The sequence below is a fragment of the Euprymna scolopes genome, chromosome 6 (genome assembly GCF_053919585.1).
Source record: "Euprymna scolopes isolate OS-2025 chromosome 6, ASM5391958v1, whole genome shotgun sequence".
NCBI lineage: Eukaryota > Metazoa > Mollusca > Cephalopoda > Sepiida > Sepiolidae > Euprymna > Euprymna scolopes.
The window spans coordinates 103,603,267-103,620,381 of NC_136487.1; the positions used below are offsets into that span (position 1 = coordinate 103,603,267).

The window sequence follows — 17,115 nt, forward strand, 5'->3', positions numbered from 1 at the left end:
TGGGCGAGAGGTCTCAGTCCCATCTCGTGAGAAACCAACGAATTGTCATATGCCTTATAGAGTAGAGAATTTCATCAGTAGTGAGATACCAGTAGAATGATCCAATCATTTTCCAGTTATCTTGACAATAAATTTGATGGATGTGTTCCATTTCAGATGCTTCATCAAAACGGGAGCCATTCAGTTGTGGCCAGAGAAAAGAGGACATAGCTGGAGATCTTGTGAAGTATCTTGCCACACCTTATCAAAAGAGCCCTTCACTAATCCTGTGAGATATTTCATCACCTGTAATGTATGGAACATTGCATGTCATTAATAATAATTTTGCTGAGGTGATTCTATCACAGATTCCAGCAACTTACTCATGACACAAAGGAAATGGGTTAGAGGCAAGATGACCAATCTGGAATTTTTAAATACGGTGCTCCATATGAACTCTCTAAGGTGGTGCTCGTTATTTTATAATAGTATCTGACCTGACAGAATGGTTAATTTCCAGAATGGAAATTCCAGCAAAATTGTTGGTATAAACCTTCCAAGAAATTCCAGCAAAATTATTGGCATAAACCTTCCAAGAAATTCCAGCAAAATTGTTGGTATAAACCTTCTAAGAAATTCCAGCAAAATTGTTGGTATAAACCTTCCAAGAAATTCCAGCAAAATTATTGGTATAAACCTTCCAAGAAATTCCAGCAAAATTGTTGGTATAAACCTTCCAAGAAATTCCAGCAAAATTGTTGGTATAAACCTTTCAAGAAATTCCAGCAAAAGAGGTAATCAAGAAATAGAAAAATAAAACACCTTTACAAATAAATAATAGACAATGTTGTTTATCAAATCTGTGTCATATCAAGTACTTTTAAACGTGTCATATCAAAAATCATGTTATATCCAAAATAAGATCATATAATGTTTTTTATGGAAATTTATTTTGCATTCAATCAGAAATTATTTTTTTCTACTTAATACTGAACATTCAATTAATAAATTCAAGTTATGCAATTCAAGAAGCTATTATTGTGTATTTAGTTTCATGCAGGAGAAAAGTGGCAAAATTGATATCCTCATCATAATGAAGTTGATCATGTCAATGTTTCTGATCTGAAAAAAGAAGTTTTAAACAATTATTTATTATACAACAGATGTAATTTATATATATATATAACAGCAGATAATAACTAAATTAAATTAAATAACTAAATATTAACTGAATCAAATTAAATAAATTAAAGTGACTTAATAATACAAAAAGGACATTTTTACTTACATACTATAAAGTCTGCATTTCCCAGGAGCATTAAAATCAAGTTGATGTTTCCTGTGAATGGTAACATGTATTATTAATTTATTTATCACAGGAAACTTCAACTTGATTTTAATGCTCCTGGGAAATGCAGACCTTAAACACACCTACTTTTGATCATGTTCGAACTAATTTATAGATATTTATATATTTATACATATAGATAGTAAGGACTTTTTGGATGAACATACATAATATTTCAGAACATACATGAACATACATAATATTTTGTGTGTGTGTGTTTGACATAATAGACAAGAAACTCGGTGTTGTTATCAACACCGAGTTTCTTATCTATTATGTCAAACACACACTGTAACGAAGCCGGGCGACACCAGATAACCTTGCTTCCTAGGTTGAGGGTGAGTGGGATGGAGCTGGGCGAGAGGTCTCAGTCCCATCTCGTGAGAAACCAACGAATTGTCATCGGGTGACAAGTAAATTATTTGGAGTTCAAAAGGGCCAGATTAAAGATAAGCTAGATGTCGGGTTGGCGAGGAAAACGCAAGGAGGTCTGGGAAGGGTCGACGAGTAAAGTCGACGATCCGAGTGTAAATGATAACATGATTCACTTAAACCAACAAGTTGGAGATGATGAGAGAGAAAGAACAAACCCCGAAAACAATTGAATTAGTCATTCTAATTTTAAGGGAACAAATTGGTTAAATGCCTAGACAGATAACTAATTCTCGAAATTGAATCGAGAGGGGGTCGGTTGGGAAGGAGAGAGAGAGAGAGAGAAAGAATTATGATTACCCGTCGAATAGAGAGATTGGGTCGACTACAGAAGGAAGGGGAGGATGACGTTTAATAAAACTACTGCGGAAATAGACGACAAGAGAGAATCGGACAGTCTGTCGAACAGAGAAGTTGGGAAGCCATGCGTGCCGCTAGCCTCTTCTAATTGAGATGAAGAGAACTAACAAGACGGCCACTTAGAGTTTTTGTTTAAATACACTGTGGGGGTTGCATTCCAAGCCTGACGAAAGTATAAGTGACGAGCCAAGCCTTAATGTATACCGAATCACTAAATGAACAGCCTAAAACTATCCTCATCGTTGTTGATTGTTTCCATTTATACTTGTGAAGACTGCCGTTCGATTTCAGCATAACCAAACTTGACTTTCCAGCCGTCGCAGACAGAGAGAGACGACCACCGACGAGAAGACGATCACGACAGAAATTACCAATAATTCCCGATTGGGCGTTACAACACTAGACGGCCAGATACCAACGTCCAATTCGGAGAGACTCAGTAGCAGAGGGAGAGAGACGGATGCTTGTGCGGGGTCCGAGGCTCAAAGGAGCGAAAATATAGCCAACTGTCCTTAGGGTTAGTGCGTGCCGTTTTTCACCGTGCGCACGCGACCCCTGCGAATAGAGAAGGGTTATATTAATGGTGCCGTGAAGCCAGAATGCCACACTGGTTGTCACGAAAAACAGCATCCAGATCTATCCAATAAATGATCACCGAGACGGAGGGAAGATCAGAAGAGATCAAAGAAAAAGAAAAGTAAACTAAACAGAACGTTTAGGGCTTAGCTAAGACCGTGCGGTCAAAAGCCAGCCCGTCAATTGCAGAAGTGCAGAAAAAGAGAAACAGAAGGACGAGAACAGCAAAAAGATGTAGGAAAAAGATTTTCTTTTGGTTCCTTGTTGCTTCGCTCGTTTTTTTTACAGGTACTTGTTGTCGGTGTTTTTTTTTTTTCTTTTTTTAATTGGTTGTGGTTCTAAGTGGGGATATTACTTGCGATAGGTTGTGGGGAAGAAGAAGGGAATTGGAGACTTTAAGAAGAGAAGAACGAAGAGAAGCATTACTATAATGACCACCTCAGACGAAGGAGAAATAAATGAGCTAGAGGGCGTTAGTACCATAGGCGAAGGGCCCCTCGGGGGAGCAAAGAAGATGGATAAGCCCATAGGGAGGATAAGGATTCCGTCCTATGCGGGTGAACCCGCCGGACTGTAGGAGTGGCTAGCGGTAATAGAAAAGAAGAGGGTGATATACGGACTAGATGATTACGAGATGGTCCTGCTGGCTTTGGACAATGCTGCGGGACCGGTCTCAAAATTCATTGGGACAATATACGCCGACAATCAAACCGTCACTTGGTCCGAGTTGCGCGGGGCACTGGTGAAACAATATGCCAGTGAGCGAATGGCAATTCAGGCGGTGCGAAAGTTAACACGACTGAAAATGTCGGACAAGGACGGCATCGACAAACTGGCAGAACGAATAGAGAGGCTGGCGGTGTTGGCGTTCCTGGATGAGAGGACGAGAGGCAGTGATGCCATACAGACGATACTGATTGATGCGTTTGTGGATGGTCTGAGTGACAAGGAGACCAGAAGAGATATTGTCAGGGGCCAGCCACTGTCCCTAGCAGGAGCTAAGGAATTAGCGTGGGCGAGTGTAAGGCTTGGAGAGAGAATAGAGAGGGGCGAAAACACTAGGAAACCCCAGAAGAAAGGGAAGCCCGGGTGGAAAGAAGGGGAAGAAGACTGGGAGGCGGAGGCCAATCCAAACAGAAGAATGGCACCTCGCGCATGGGTTTTACAAACCCACTCCCGGCAGATACGGACTGATTTGTTGGACCTGCCAGAGTGAGGGGCATCGGGCGGCGGAGTGTCCCACGAGATGGGGGAGACCACCTGATCCGGTTGGACCGAACTGCGACAAATGTGGGCAGTTCGGACACGAGAACAGGGGGTGCAGAGTAGCTGGAGACAGGAGGTTGGGGGTCACTACACCCAATCATCACGTACCACCCAGATATGAGGGAAGGAACCAGGGAAACGCCAGAGGGCCGCCCCGCCGAAGGTAACTGGCAGGGTGGCCCCAGTAAAGTCGAAATCAGTAGCGTGTTGGACGTGTGGGGAGAAGAACCACTTCTCCGCCAATTGCCGGCGGCGTCAATGTTGGCAATGTGGAGAGAAGGGTCACCTAAGGAAGGGGTGCCCCTCTGGGAGGCGGTGCCAGGGCGGCATGCGCCCACCCAGGGAGACAACTGTTAGGGACCGTCAGGAGCACCACGGCGATCCGAGGACGGATGGGTCACAAGGGGGTTTGTTGCTGCCCGCCCCCATGTCCTCGGTAGCGGGATACAGAATAAGGACCCCACAAATAGAGAGAGGGAGAGCCCAGGTGTTCTCCCTGCTCACTGAAAAAAAAGGAACTCACATGCGGAGCGATTGTGGGAGGTGTGCGAGTGAAGGCACTGATAGATACTGGGGCATCGATCTCACTGTTGGGGAAAGAAACGTATCAAGGACTAGCGAGAAGGGGTAGACTAGAACCGTCGGACATAGCGATCAGCCAGGCAGATGGGGAGCGAACTGCGGGTGAACGGAGTGGCATGGTTGCCCTTACAAGTAGCAGGGGGGGAGAACGAGTTTCCCTTGTATGTAACGCACGGGCTGTGCAGCGAATTGATCTTGGGGGAGGATTGGCTCCGAGCCAAGGGAGCCAGACTCAGTTTCGACCCTGCTGTACTGACGATAGGTGAAACGGAAATTCCCTTGGGAAGCGAAGAACATGACGAGTTGCCCATTTTGGCGAGCGCCGTCATGAGGATTTCGCCCAGGATGGCGATGTCTTGCGCCGGTAGGATTGAAACGGGGAAGGAAATAAAAAGGGGATTAGTCCAGATATCGCCCGTAGAGAAATACATGGATAATGAAGAGGAAGTGACGGTGAGCGAATCGGTTGTCCAAGCGTCGGGGACGATACCGGTGTTGATGCTCAACACATCGGGAAAGACGATCCGAATAGCTAAGGGAGAAGAGTTAGCATATTGCTGCCCAGTGAAGAGGACAGAAAGGGGACGGTTAGAGGAGATCCCCAGGAAAGAAGGGAGGCACAAAGCTGAACGATTGGGAGATGAGGACATTGTGGTTCCCGGACCATACAGAATAAGGACCAAACAACTGTTAGAGGATAACCGAGACGTGATAGCCTTGACTGATAGAGAGTTGGGACAGACCAAGACGGTGGAGATGGGAATTGACACAGGGGACCACCCGCCTATAAGGATGAGACCGTATAGAACCCCGATACACAAGTGAAAATTGGCTGAGGAGGCAGTGGCGGATATGTTGGAGGCAGGGATAATAGAAAGGTCCAGCTCCCCGTGGAGTTTCCCCATAGTTATTGTTGAGAAGAAGGACGGAGGTCACCGGTTTTGCATTGACTTCCGGAGACTGAACGCCGTCACTAAACCATTGGCGGTACCCTTGCCGCTTATAGACGACATACTGGCCTTACTGGGGAGGTCCACCTGTTTTTTTACCTTGGATCTGAGGTCTGGATATTGGCAGGTGGCACTAGAGCAGAAGGATTAAGAGAAGACGGCCTTTGCCTGTCATGCGGGGCTGTTTCAGTTTAGAGTGATGCCCTTTGGGTTGTCGAATGCGCCAGGGGTATTCACCCAGTTGATGTCAATAGTATTGCGAGGCTTGGAAGATTTCGCCATGGCCTACCTGGACGACATATTGGTATTTTCGAAAAATGAGGAGGAGCACTTCAAACACCTGCAGAGGGTGTTCGATAGACTAAGGGAACACGGGTTGAAGCTGAAGCTACCCAAGTGTCAGTTCTTGAAGGATAAGACGAAGTACTTGGGGTTTATAATAGACAGGGACGGGATTCGCCCGGACAAGGTCGAGGTCATTCGAGCCATGCCGGAACCCAAAACGGTGAGGCAGGTCCGCGGATTCATAGGTGCAATAGGTTATTACCGACGATTCGTGCCCGCATTCAGCCGATTAGCGGGACCTTTGGTAGCACTAACAAAGACATATGCCCGATTCAAGTGGACAGAAGACTGCCAAAAGGCCTTCGAGGCCCTTAAAGAACAACTGACCGCGGTGCCACTGCTGACCTACCCTGACCTGAGCAGGCCTATGGTGTTGTACACCGATGCCAGTGATAGGTGCGTGGGGGCGGTGTTGACCTAGCCTTACCCCGAAAGGGACGGCCCAATACCAGGGATACCCGAGGAGGTGCCCGTGTATTTCCTGTCACATAGATTGTCAGAGACCCTGCAGAGATGGCCGATGATAGAGAAAGAGGCATTTGCAATCATATATGCGGTGCAGAAACTAGACTACTATCTGAATGCAGCTGTCTTTACTATCAAGACGGACCATAAACGACTCAAACACTTGTTGGAGGCCGACTGGACGAACAAAAAAATACAACAGTGGGCCTTGAAGCTTAGCGGCTATCAGTGTAAGATAGAATACCTGGCCGGTAGGGACAACACCTGCGCGGATCTGCTGTCCCGGATACCGGAGAAGTTGGAGACCGAGTCGGTCAAGTTGGAACCGGGCGTGGACGATAAGGCGTATCAGATAAACGTCATAAATTCTCATCGAAAGGGCCAGCGGCCTGAGTGGGGAAGTAGTGATGAGGAGGAACCAGAAACGATCAGGGATCCCCACTGGAGGAGCCTCATCGAGAAAGCTCAAGAGGATCAAGAAATAGCTAGTCTCCGAGCTAGCGTAGAGAAGGGTACAGCGACCAGATTTGTAATACAAGAGGGGGTGCTGTGTTATCTCTCCCAGAGGGAGGGCCGAGTGAGCGCCAAGCTGGTCATGCCGGAGGGGTTGAGAAGGGAAATATTGACCCAGTGCCACGAGGGAACTGGGCACATGGGGATCGAGAAGACATACGAATTGATAGGCCGGAATTATTACTGGCTGAGGCTGTACCAGGACGTGATAGCCCACCTGGAGAGCTGCCGCACCTGCCTACTCCAGAGTAGGAATGGAAGATCGGCCCCTCTGATGGAAACAGACATGCCAAGTTTTCCGTTTCAAAAGGTGAGCATGGATATCTCAGGGCCATATGGAGAAACCACCGCGGGTAATCTCTACATACTTAGCTTCGTGGACTGGTTGACGAACTGGCCGGAGGCATTCGCCATACCAGATAAACAGGCACAAACTGTGTCCCATATAATACTATCAGAGATATTTCCCCGATATGGAGCCCCAGAACAGCTGGTCACGGATAACAGACCAGAGAATGTGAACCAGATCATGGCCGAGACGTTGCGAGGTCTGAACGTCCAGCACGTGACTACCTCTGTGTATCGGCCCCAAAGTAACGCCAAGGTCGAGCGGTTCCACCGGACCCTGGCTGATGTGCTGGCCAAACTAGCTGAGGGCAACAGGGAGAATTGGGATTTATATCTTCCCCAAGCACTGGCGGCGGTAAGATTCACTATGAATGAAACCACGAAGGCCGCCCCTTATTACTTGCTGTTTGGAAGGGACGTGGTGTTGCCTATCGATAACTTGCTGAAACCACGCCGCAAATACCTGGGGGAAGACCACCATAAGTTGATTTTAGAAAAGCAGCACCAGATTTTTACCCAAGTTAGGAGGAGGGTCCAGAGGGCCCAGCAAAAAAGGAATTAACGAGTAAATAAGGGAAGGAAGGAAGTTGGCTTACAAGTGGGGGACCCGGTATACTACAGGTTGCCCCTAAGAGAAGGGAAGTTAGACCAGAGATGGGCCCCCTTTTACCAGATCGTACAGCAGACGGGACCGGTATCCTTTGTCATCTGGGACCAGGTGGCAGGGAAAACGAAACGAGTGCATGTCAATGATCTAAAGCTGGCAGAAGTGGAAGGATGGGAAGAGCCAGAGCCCATAAGAGCGAAGAGGAGGAAAATGAGACGGACCACTCTCATGGACCCAGAGGGAGTGGAATCCGATAGTGAATCAGAGTGGGGAGGAGCGGGATATCAGTTTCTCCCTCCAGCTGGTGACAGGCTTGTAAAGGAGGCGACGACCTCCTCGAGGGAGGGAGCTAAGACGGCTCCCACGGACAGAGGAGGTCGGATCGGTGAGAATCAGGGATTAAGCCCGGGGGATGCACCGAGCGAGTGGGAAGAAGAGGATGAAGTCCCCCTTGCTCGGTTCCGGGAGAAGTGGGAAAGGGAGAAGGAAACATCGGGCGTCGAGAAGGAATTGCCCCTGAAGTTAAGGCTAAGAGGAGTAGACCACCCCGGGGGACCAGAATAGAAGGAAGAAGAATGGTAGTGAAGAGAAGGAAAGCTATAATTATTATTTTGTTTCTGTTGATTAGCCACCTTGGGGAAGCGGCGGCGCACCGCCGGGCCATCATGTGTGCGGAAGGGCCCCCGTGCATGTGAGGGGCCTGGAGGGCGTGGCGCTCGCGACTCTCGGGTGTGCTGAGGAAGCGAGAATAGTCTGATGTTGAGAGTGATTTTAAAGCCTTTAAACTGTCGAGTGGGGACAAAATGATTGGAACAGGTTGGAAAGAGTTTAACAGTCAGAGTGATTTTAAAGCATTTAAACTGTCGAGTAAGGACAGAATGATTGGAACGGGTTGGAAGGAATTTAACAGCCAGAGTGATTTTACATCCTTTAAACTGTCGAGTAATGACAGAAGGATTGGAACAGGTTGGAAGGAATTTGACAGTCAGAGTGGTTCTAGAGTCTTTCGAGTAATGACAGAGTGATTGGAACCTGTTGGAAAGAGTCTAACATAGAGAGCTCAGACCGGTTCTCTACTTGTATCATTTCAGGAATGTATGGACGAAAAGTAGTGGTACTATTGGCGGCCTTAGCAGTAGCAAGTATGTGGGAGCAGAGCCGGAATACCGTGTTTAAAAAGACCAGTGAAGTAGTGATCACCAGATCAAGGTGGTTGGTCACGCTAGTGATAGACCTGCAGCCGTATAGAGTGGTGATCGAGCGGTTGAGTGAACAAGCAGCCAAATTGACCAAGATCGAGAGCCAAATAATCCAAGAATATAGGGGTCGTAGCGAGTACGTGCAGTTACTGGCCTCCCTGAGGAGGGAGACCATCGTAATGGAGGCTCAGTGGGAGGATATGCGGTTCTACCTAAAGGAGGTAGAGTTGCTCCGAACGAAACCGAAGAGATCGGTGCTGCCGATAGTGGGAAAGGCCCTCCATGTATTGTTTGGGACGGTATCCGAGAGTGATGTAAGGATCATTCGGAGGAGATTGGAACAGGTCGAGAAGGACCAGGGGGTGTTGTCACATGTAGCCGAAGAGAGCATATCGATCCTAAATGTTACCAGGTTAGAACTGGCCAAGAACAGGGCCAGCATAGGGAGGCTGTTTTCCCAGATTCGAGGATTCAAGGAAGAGGTAGCGAATATAACCCAGCTGATATCCACGGAATTACGAGAGTTGGATGGTTTTGTGCAGAGGTACCTGCAATTGTTGGCCATAACGAACAGGGTCCATCAGACAGGGCGACAGGTAATGATACAATTGGAACACGTGCGGGCGCAGCTGGATATGTTGTCCTTGGGACATTTGTCGCCGAGTATAGTGGCTCCAGGGAGGTTAAGAGAAGTGCTGTTGGAGATACAGTCGAAGTTGCCCCCCCCCACTTGAGACTGCCGGTAGACCCCACCGAGCGGTTATGGAGATACTATAATGCCCTGGGCTGCGTTACACTGTTGGAAGAGGATAGACTCGTTGTACTAGTGTCGATCCCCTTGTTGGACCACGACAGTACTTTCGAGATATACCAAGTCATGAACCTAGCCATGCCCTACCCCAGAGCAGACCAGAAGCTAGGGGCAGTGGCTAGATATAAGATGGAAACGTTAAACATGGCGAGAACAAGATTCATGTTGCTGACCGGTGAGGAAGCCGGCCGATGTAGGGCTGACGCCCTTGGAACGTGTGGGTCAACCAGCCCCATTTATGTAGTGAGTCTATACCGGTTGTGTGTACTAGAGCTGTTTAGAAAAAACGAATCGGGGTTCAAAGAGAGTTGCGAGGTAGAAATCTTAACGAAGGTGACATCACCTTCCGCAGTGGGGGTGTCCGACGGGATTTGGGCGGTGGTAACCCAAGAGGGAATAGAGTTAACCCGAGTTTGTGACGAGAAGCCCCCGAGAACAGTGAGAGTCGCTGCGTCATTGTCTGTTATAGAGCTACCCATGGGTTGTGCCGCGCACGGGGCCTCGATTTCCTTGCCCCCGTACTATCAGGCAGAAGAGAGATTCGAAGATAAGGGGTCCCTTAAGAAGCTAATAGAAACCATTTAAAAAAAAAAAATCTTCTGAACGCTATTAAAAGTTAAATTCTTCACTAGTTTGCAATTTGGAGACGGAAGCGTTGTTGTGATAAGTGATTTTCTCTACTAATTCGCACTTTTTATTTTTAGATTCAAATATTAATAACTACATTTTATTTCAGTATTTAATTTATGTATTTCTGTTGTATTAAATGCTAGCTTTTTTTTTTTTTTTTTTACTCGTCCATAAATGTTTATCTACCAAGTTGATCTTAAATATTGTATAATCAATCCATTATATTATTTTCAGTCCCCCACCCCTTATTTCTGGCTCCCATCTTATCTCGCAATTACTTATAACGTCACCAACTAACTTCGGAAGAACCCCCCCCCCCATCTGATTTTCTTTTATATCATAAGTTGCTTAAAACGTGATTAGTTAAAGTTCAGAATAAAATCACGCTTTCTCTTAACGGTTAATTTAAAAAAAAAAAAATCTTCTGAACGCTATTAAAAGTTAAATTCTTCACTAGTTTACAATTTGGAGACGGAAGCGTTGTTGTGATAAGTGATTTTCTCTACTAATTCGCACTTTTTATTTTTAGATTCAAATATTAATAACTACATTTTATTTCAGTATTTAATTTATGTATTTCTGTTGTATTAAATGTTAGTTTGTTTTTTTGTTTTTTTCTCGTCCATAAATGTTTATTTATCTACTGAGTTGATTGCAAAAATAGATTACCTAAATGTACTCATTTTTAGTTCGTGAGAGGGGAATCTATCACCATACTTTCCCTTAAACACGTCTGTTGACTTTATTAAGTACAATACTTAATAGTTTGTTTTTTTGTTTTTTTTTTAAATGGAGAGTAGAAAACGCATTGTGGATGCGTTATCGCCAGCTCCTGTTACTCTCGCTTCTTCTTATTTGTCCCTCAGTCCTCATTTTTTAAATGAGTGATTTTTCTGACAAAGGGAAAAGAAAAAGCTGTTTTCTAGGTTGGCAGTATTTTTGCGCGAACAGTTGGCAGAGTTGGTGGAAATTTTCTGTTTCTATGTCTATCCTTGTAGCCATGTCACTAGTAAGGGTGCTGGAGGTAAACGTTTTGTCTGGGCTGACGTTATCCGCCTGATAGTCAGGGACCCGAACCTTGGATTAACCACTAAGGAGGCTGTCCTATCAGCAGGTGCAAAGTACTGGGGCTGCTGTATTGCCATTTGGTGAATGGAATCTGGACCATGCAGTAGCTTCTGGTGGGGCCTCTCGATACCATACTAGTGGGTAATTGTTACGGCTTTACCTTATCATGTGCAACAAAAAAAAAAAAAAAAAAAAAAAAAGAAAATTCTTCGTTTCTTTTTCTCTCTTAGTTTCCCCTCTCTGTCCTGCTCTAAGTAAATCTGTCGACCTAGTCCACAAATTCCAAAATTTCATCATGACAAGTTTCAAGAAAAAATACACGATTAAACCCGGTTCTCCAACTTCCAACGTAGACCCCTACTACCATGTCTCCTTCTCCAACATCAGGGGTCTTCGTTCTAACCTTCCAGAGGTTGAAACCCAATTACAGGAGACTAAACCAGACCTTTTATTTTTAAGTGAAACTGGCATTGGACAGGCTATTTCTCTAGATGAGTTTGCAATTACAGGATACTCTAACTTAACTTCTAAATCTGACCCCCAAGATCGCCATGGGCATGGAATATGTGCCTATATTAAAGATAGCTTTCCATGTGGGAGGGACATCTCCAGGGAAGATCCTAACTTACCCTATATGTGCTTCCGGGTTGCTTTAGCTCACACTACTGCATTTATATTTACTCTCTATCGCCCCCACAACAGCGGAGTTACTATCTTTCAAAGCATATCTGAGAAAATTGACCAAGTCCTTTCTACTTATCCTTCAGCTAACATTCACGTATGTGGAGACTTCAATGTTCACAACGTCGAATGGTTGACCCACTCTAACAAGACCGATGATGAGGGGAGGTTCTGTCATGATTTCTCCATTGCCTATGACCTCACTCAGATTGTTCAGGAACCTACCCGTGTGCCCGATAATGACGGCCAGTATGCGAGTCTACTAGACCTTTTTCTCACAACTTGCCCTGAACTATGTTCAGTTTCTGTTCTGTCGCCTCTTGGATCTTCCAACCACTCTGTTGTATCAATTAAGATAAAAATGAAATGTAATAAGTCCCCAGACGTACCTCTTCATTGTACAGTATATCGATACACTAAGGCTGACTGGGATATCTTCCGTACATTTATATCTGATCTACCTCTGCATTCCATGTTTAAAAAGGATGTGTCCTCTATAGTATTAGACCTGACTGAATGGTTAATTGTAGGTATTGACCATTTCATACCCTCTAAAAAGTTTCAGCAAAAACCTAACAGCCAGCCATGGTTCTCTCCAGAATGTGCTGCTGCCATTGCGCACAGAAATCACTTTTTCCACTGCTTCAAACGTAATAGATGTATGGAAACTAAAGCCATTTTCAGGACTGCCAGCAACCATTGTAAGAAAGTAATAAGGAACGCAAGAGAGTTGTATGCTCAATCTGTTAAGTCCAAAGTAGCTGAGCAGTGGCTTGTTTCCCACCAGTTTTGGCAAATAGCAAACAGAATCCTGAACAGAAGCGTGTGCTCCATCCCAACTATTATCAATGGACCTGAAGTAATCTCGTCAGCATCAGACAAAGCCAAACTCTTTGTCAAGAACTTTGCAGCTAATTCTACCCTTTGCGACCAAGACCGCCAACCCCCAATATTTCCTCCTGTATCAGAAAACACACTATGTGATATACGTATATCTGTACGTGATGTTGCGAAGCTAATCAAAAACCTTGATTCGAGTAAAGCAACTGGCCCTGATGGTATTCCAATTATAGTACTCAAAAAACTTCAACCTGAACTAGCGCCCATACTTACAAAACTGTTTAAACGTTGTCTTAAGGAGAATAGTTTCCCATCTCCCTGGAAAATCTCATCAGTATGCCCTGTATTTAAGAATTCAGGTGATCGCTCATCCCCCTCTCAGTACAGGCCAATAAGTCTCCTGTGCGTCATGAGTAAGTTGCTAGAATCTGTGTTAAATACAGAAGTAATCAAACATCTCAACAAAAATAACCTTCTTAGTGACACTCAATATGGTTTCCGTTCTGCTAGATCTACAGCAGATGTGTTTACAGTTATATCGCATAGGATTAGCAAATCTCTTGACGGTGGCAATCTTTCTAGGGCAATTGCTCTTGACATATCTAAAGCCTTTGATAGGGTATGGCATAAAGGTTTACTTCATAAGATCGCTAGCTATGGTATAGCTGGAAAAGTCTTCTCAATTATTAAATCATTTCTTTCTGATAGGTTCATAAGAGTAGTAGTTGAGGGGCAAAAATCAGAAGCTCACAGTATTAATGCCGGTGTCCCTCAGGGATCCATCCTGGGCCCAACTCTTTTCCTGATCTACATTAATGATCTTCACAATCATATCCTTACATCATTTGTAGACATTTATGCTGACGACACTACCATTTATGGTAGCACATCTAAGACAGTAAACGACCAAGTTCTCTCCAATTCTCTCTCCTCTGATCTTGAGCACGTAGTACAATGGGGAAAGGAGTGGCTGGTTACTTTTAATGCATCTAAAACCAAGCTTCTCTCTTTACATCATCAACATTCTAATCCACATTTGTCATCAATTGAAATGAATGGCTCTCCTCTTCAGGAGGCCTCAAGTTTTGACAAGCTTCTGGGCTTGACCATTACTCCTGATCTTAAATGGAACACGTATATCAAATCTGTTGCCAAGGCCACTGGAAAAATGGTGGGATCTTTCTATCGATCCAGTAGATATCTCACTGCTGATGCTATTCTCTATCTATATAAGAGCCAGGTACGTCCAAGGATGGAATACTGTTGCCACATCTGGGCAGGAGCTGCTAGAAAGGACTTGTCCTGCCTTGATAGAGTTCAAAATAGACTTCGTAGCCTCGTAGGAGATGTCCTTTTCTCCTCCTTGCAACCTCTATCTCACAGAAGAGATGTTGCGAGTTTGTCTCTGATGTATCGTTATTTTCATGGAAAGTGTTCAATTGAGCTTCAATCTATGGTCCCCCCTTGCCAAACTTTCACAAGAAACACTCGTCTAGCTGTAAACACTATCAATAATTTCCCCCACTCTTTATCTGTTCCTAAACCTAAACGTAGATTCCATGAACAAAGCTTCTTTCTTAGAACTGCACGCCTGTGGAATTGTCTTCCGTTTTCCTGCTTTCCGGCTGACTACAATATGGTTGTGTTCAAGTCTAAAGTAAATAAGTTCTTGATGGGCCGTTCCATATAGGTTATTAAATTTGCCAAATTTTTATTACTAATGATTACTATATTGACCAATTTCTACTGTACACTCTTTAACCCTTATCCTTGAGTGGCCTCTGGGCCTTGATAATGTGGTGATGCCTTTGTAAAAAAAAAAAAAAAAAAAAAAAAAAAACTCCAGCAGTTGGGTGGAGCTATGGGAACCAATAATAAGGGAATTCCCGAATATTACCTTACAGAAGATGCCCAAAGTGTTGGGACCGATCGAAAAAATCAGTCTAGAGAAATTGAGGTTTAAATTAAGCCGAGTCGGTAGGGAAGAGTCAGGGGGGAGACCAGAAGTGGTTGGAAAAATAGCTTGGCCGATCATGAGTATTCTAATGGTAGTGATAGTTTTAGCCGTTTTGGTAAGGTATCTATGGGGAGGATGGAGGAGATTACGTGATGGTAACCCGCCGACGACAACGCACCAGAGCGGAGCGGGGATACCAATGAGCGCCCTTTCTCGGGGCGTGGAAGAAGAGCCTGAGTTGCGGCTATCAGAGAATCAAGCCGAGGACCTGGTAAACCAGATCCGCGTTGAGGAGGAACCCAAGCCGGCAGTGAGACCCTCAAAAATCGTCCAGCGACCCAGGACGGAAAGGAAGTAAGAGAGACAGGGAAATCTATATCCCCAGGTGATTTTGTGACATAAACTGTACATGGCTTCTTATGTGAAGAGAGGGAGAGGGGACCACCGGAGGATTCCTTGTGTGTGTGTTTTTTTTTTCTCTTTTCTTTATTGGATTTTGGGTACCTCACTGAAAAAAAAAAAAGAGAAGATCCTTCCTTTACCGCACGCTAACTATTGAGTAATTCAAGGAAAAAATGATTTTTTTTTTTTGTTTTGGTTGTTATATTTTTTTTTTTTTTGCTTGCATGCTTCGGATTAAAGAACGATTTCGCGAGACAAAGAAGGGAAGGAATCTATGAATTGAACTTATCAATGTTGTCCTTATGACACTTAGGAAGAGGAAGGGAAAATGGACTCAACGACCCTACCTTATCAATTGCATGCTAACTGTTGAGTCGCTATGAACTCTTTGTTTTTTAATTGTTTTGAACAAAAATGCAGACGAAATGAGATGAAAAAGAAATTTGCAAAATTTTCGAGACGAACAATTTTATGCATATCAGATGGACCGTTAATCCAAGAACATTTTTTTTTTCTCTTTCTCTTTCTATTTTATTTTGTTTGGTTCGTCCTATTTTATTAATTATCTTTTTTTGCATGCTGAAAGAGAAGAAAGATTTTTTTTTCCCTCGTCGGGTTCTCAACTGTGATAAAAAAACGGGGGAATGGAATGCAACCCACACGCCTACCTACATCCATATACGACCCACACTGGTTCGGAGCAGAAGCTAGAGGCAGGGGACGTGCGTGTAATTGATGACAATGACACGAAAAACAGCGACACCGGATAACCTTGCTTCCTAGGTTGAGGGTGAGTGGGATGGAGCTAGGCGAGAGATCTCAGTCCCATCTCGTGAGAAACCAACGAATTGTCATTGGGTGGCAAGTAAATTATTTGGAGTTCAAAAGGGCCAGATTAAAGATAAGCCAGATGTCGGGTTGGCGAGGAAAACGCAAGGAGGTCTGGGAAGGGTCGACGAGTAAAGTCGACGATCCGAGTGTAAATGATAACATGATTCACTTAAACCAACAAGTTGGAGGTGATGAGAGAGAAAGAACAAACCCCGAAAACAATTGAATTAGTCATTCTAATTTTAATGGAACAAATTGGTTAAATGCCTAGACAGATAACTAATTCTCGGAATTGAATCGAGAGGGGGTCGGTTGGGAAGGAGAGAGAGAGAGAGAGGGAGAGAGAGAAAGAATTATGATTACCCATCGAATAGAGAGATTGGGTCGACTACAGAAGGAAGGGGAGGATGACGTTTAATAAAACTACTGCGGAAATAGACGACAAGAGAGAATCGGACAGTCTGTCGAACAGAGAAGTTGGGAAGCCACGCGTGCCGCTAGCCTCTTCTAATTGAGATGAAGAGAACTAACAAGACGGCCACTTAGAGTTTTTGTTTAAATACACTGTGGGGGTTGCATTCCAAGCCTGACGAAAGTATAAGTGACGAGCCGAGCCTTAATGTATACCGAATCACTAAATGAACAGCCTAAAACTATCCTCATCGATGTTGATTGTTTCCATTTATACTTGTGAAAACTGCCCTTCGATTTCAGCATAACCAAACTTGACTTTCCAGCCGTCGCAGACAGAGAGAGACGACCACCAACGAGAAGACGATCACGACAGAAATTACCAATAATTCCCGATTGGGCGTTACAACACTAGACGGCCAGATACCAACGTCCAATTCGGAGAGACTCAGTAGCAGAGGGAGAGAGACGGATGCTTGTGCGGGGTCCGAGGCTCGAAGGAGCGAAAATATAG

The 17,115-nt window shown here is 44.7% G+C and overlaps 1 protein-coding gene across 1 annotated transcript in view; it reads right to left on the reverse strand.

Annotated features, from left to right (window-relative positions):
• Positions 1 to 990: 990 nt before the first annotated feature.
• The window catches only part of LOC145277829 (uncharacterized), a 432,180-nt gene continuing 416,055 nt past the window's right edge, over positions 991 to 17,115 (reverse strand). The window contains exon 6 of the transcript XR_013868210.1: positions 991 to 1,016. The gene's annotated coding sequence lies outside the window, so the exon portion shown is untranslated. The remainder of the gene's footprint in view (positions 1,017 to 17,115) is intronic.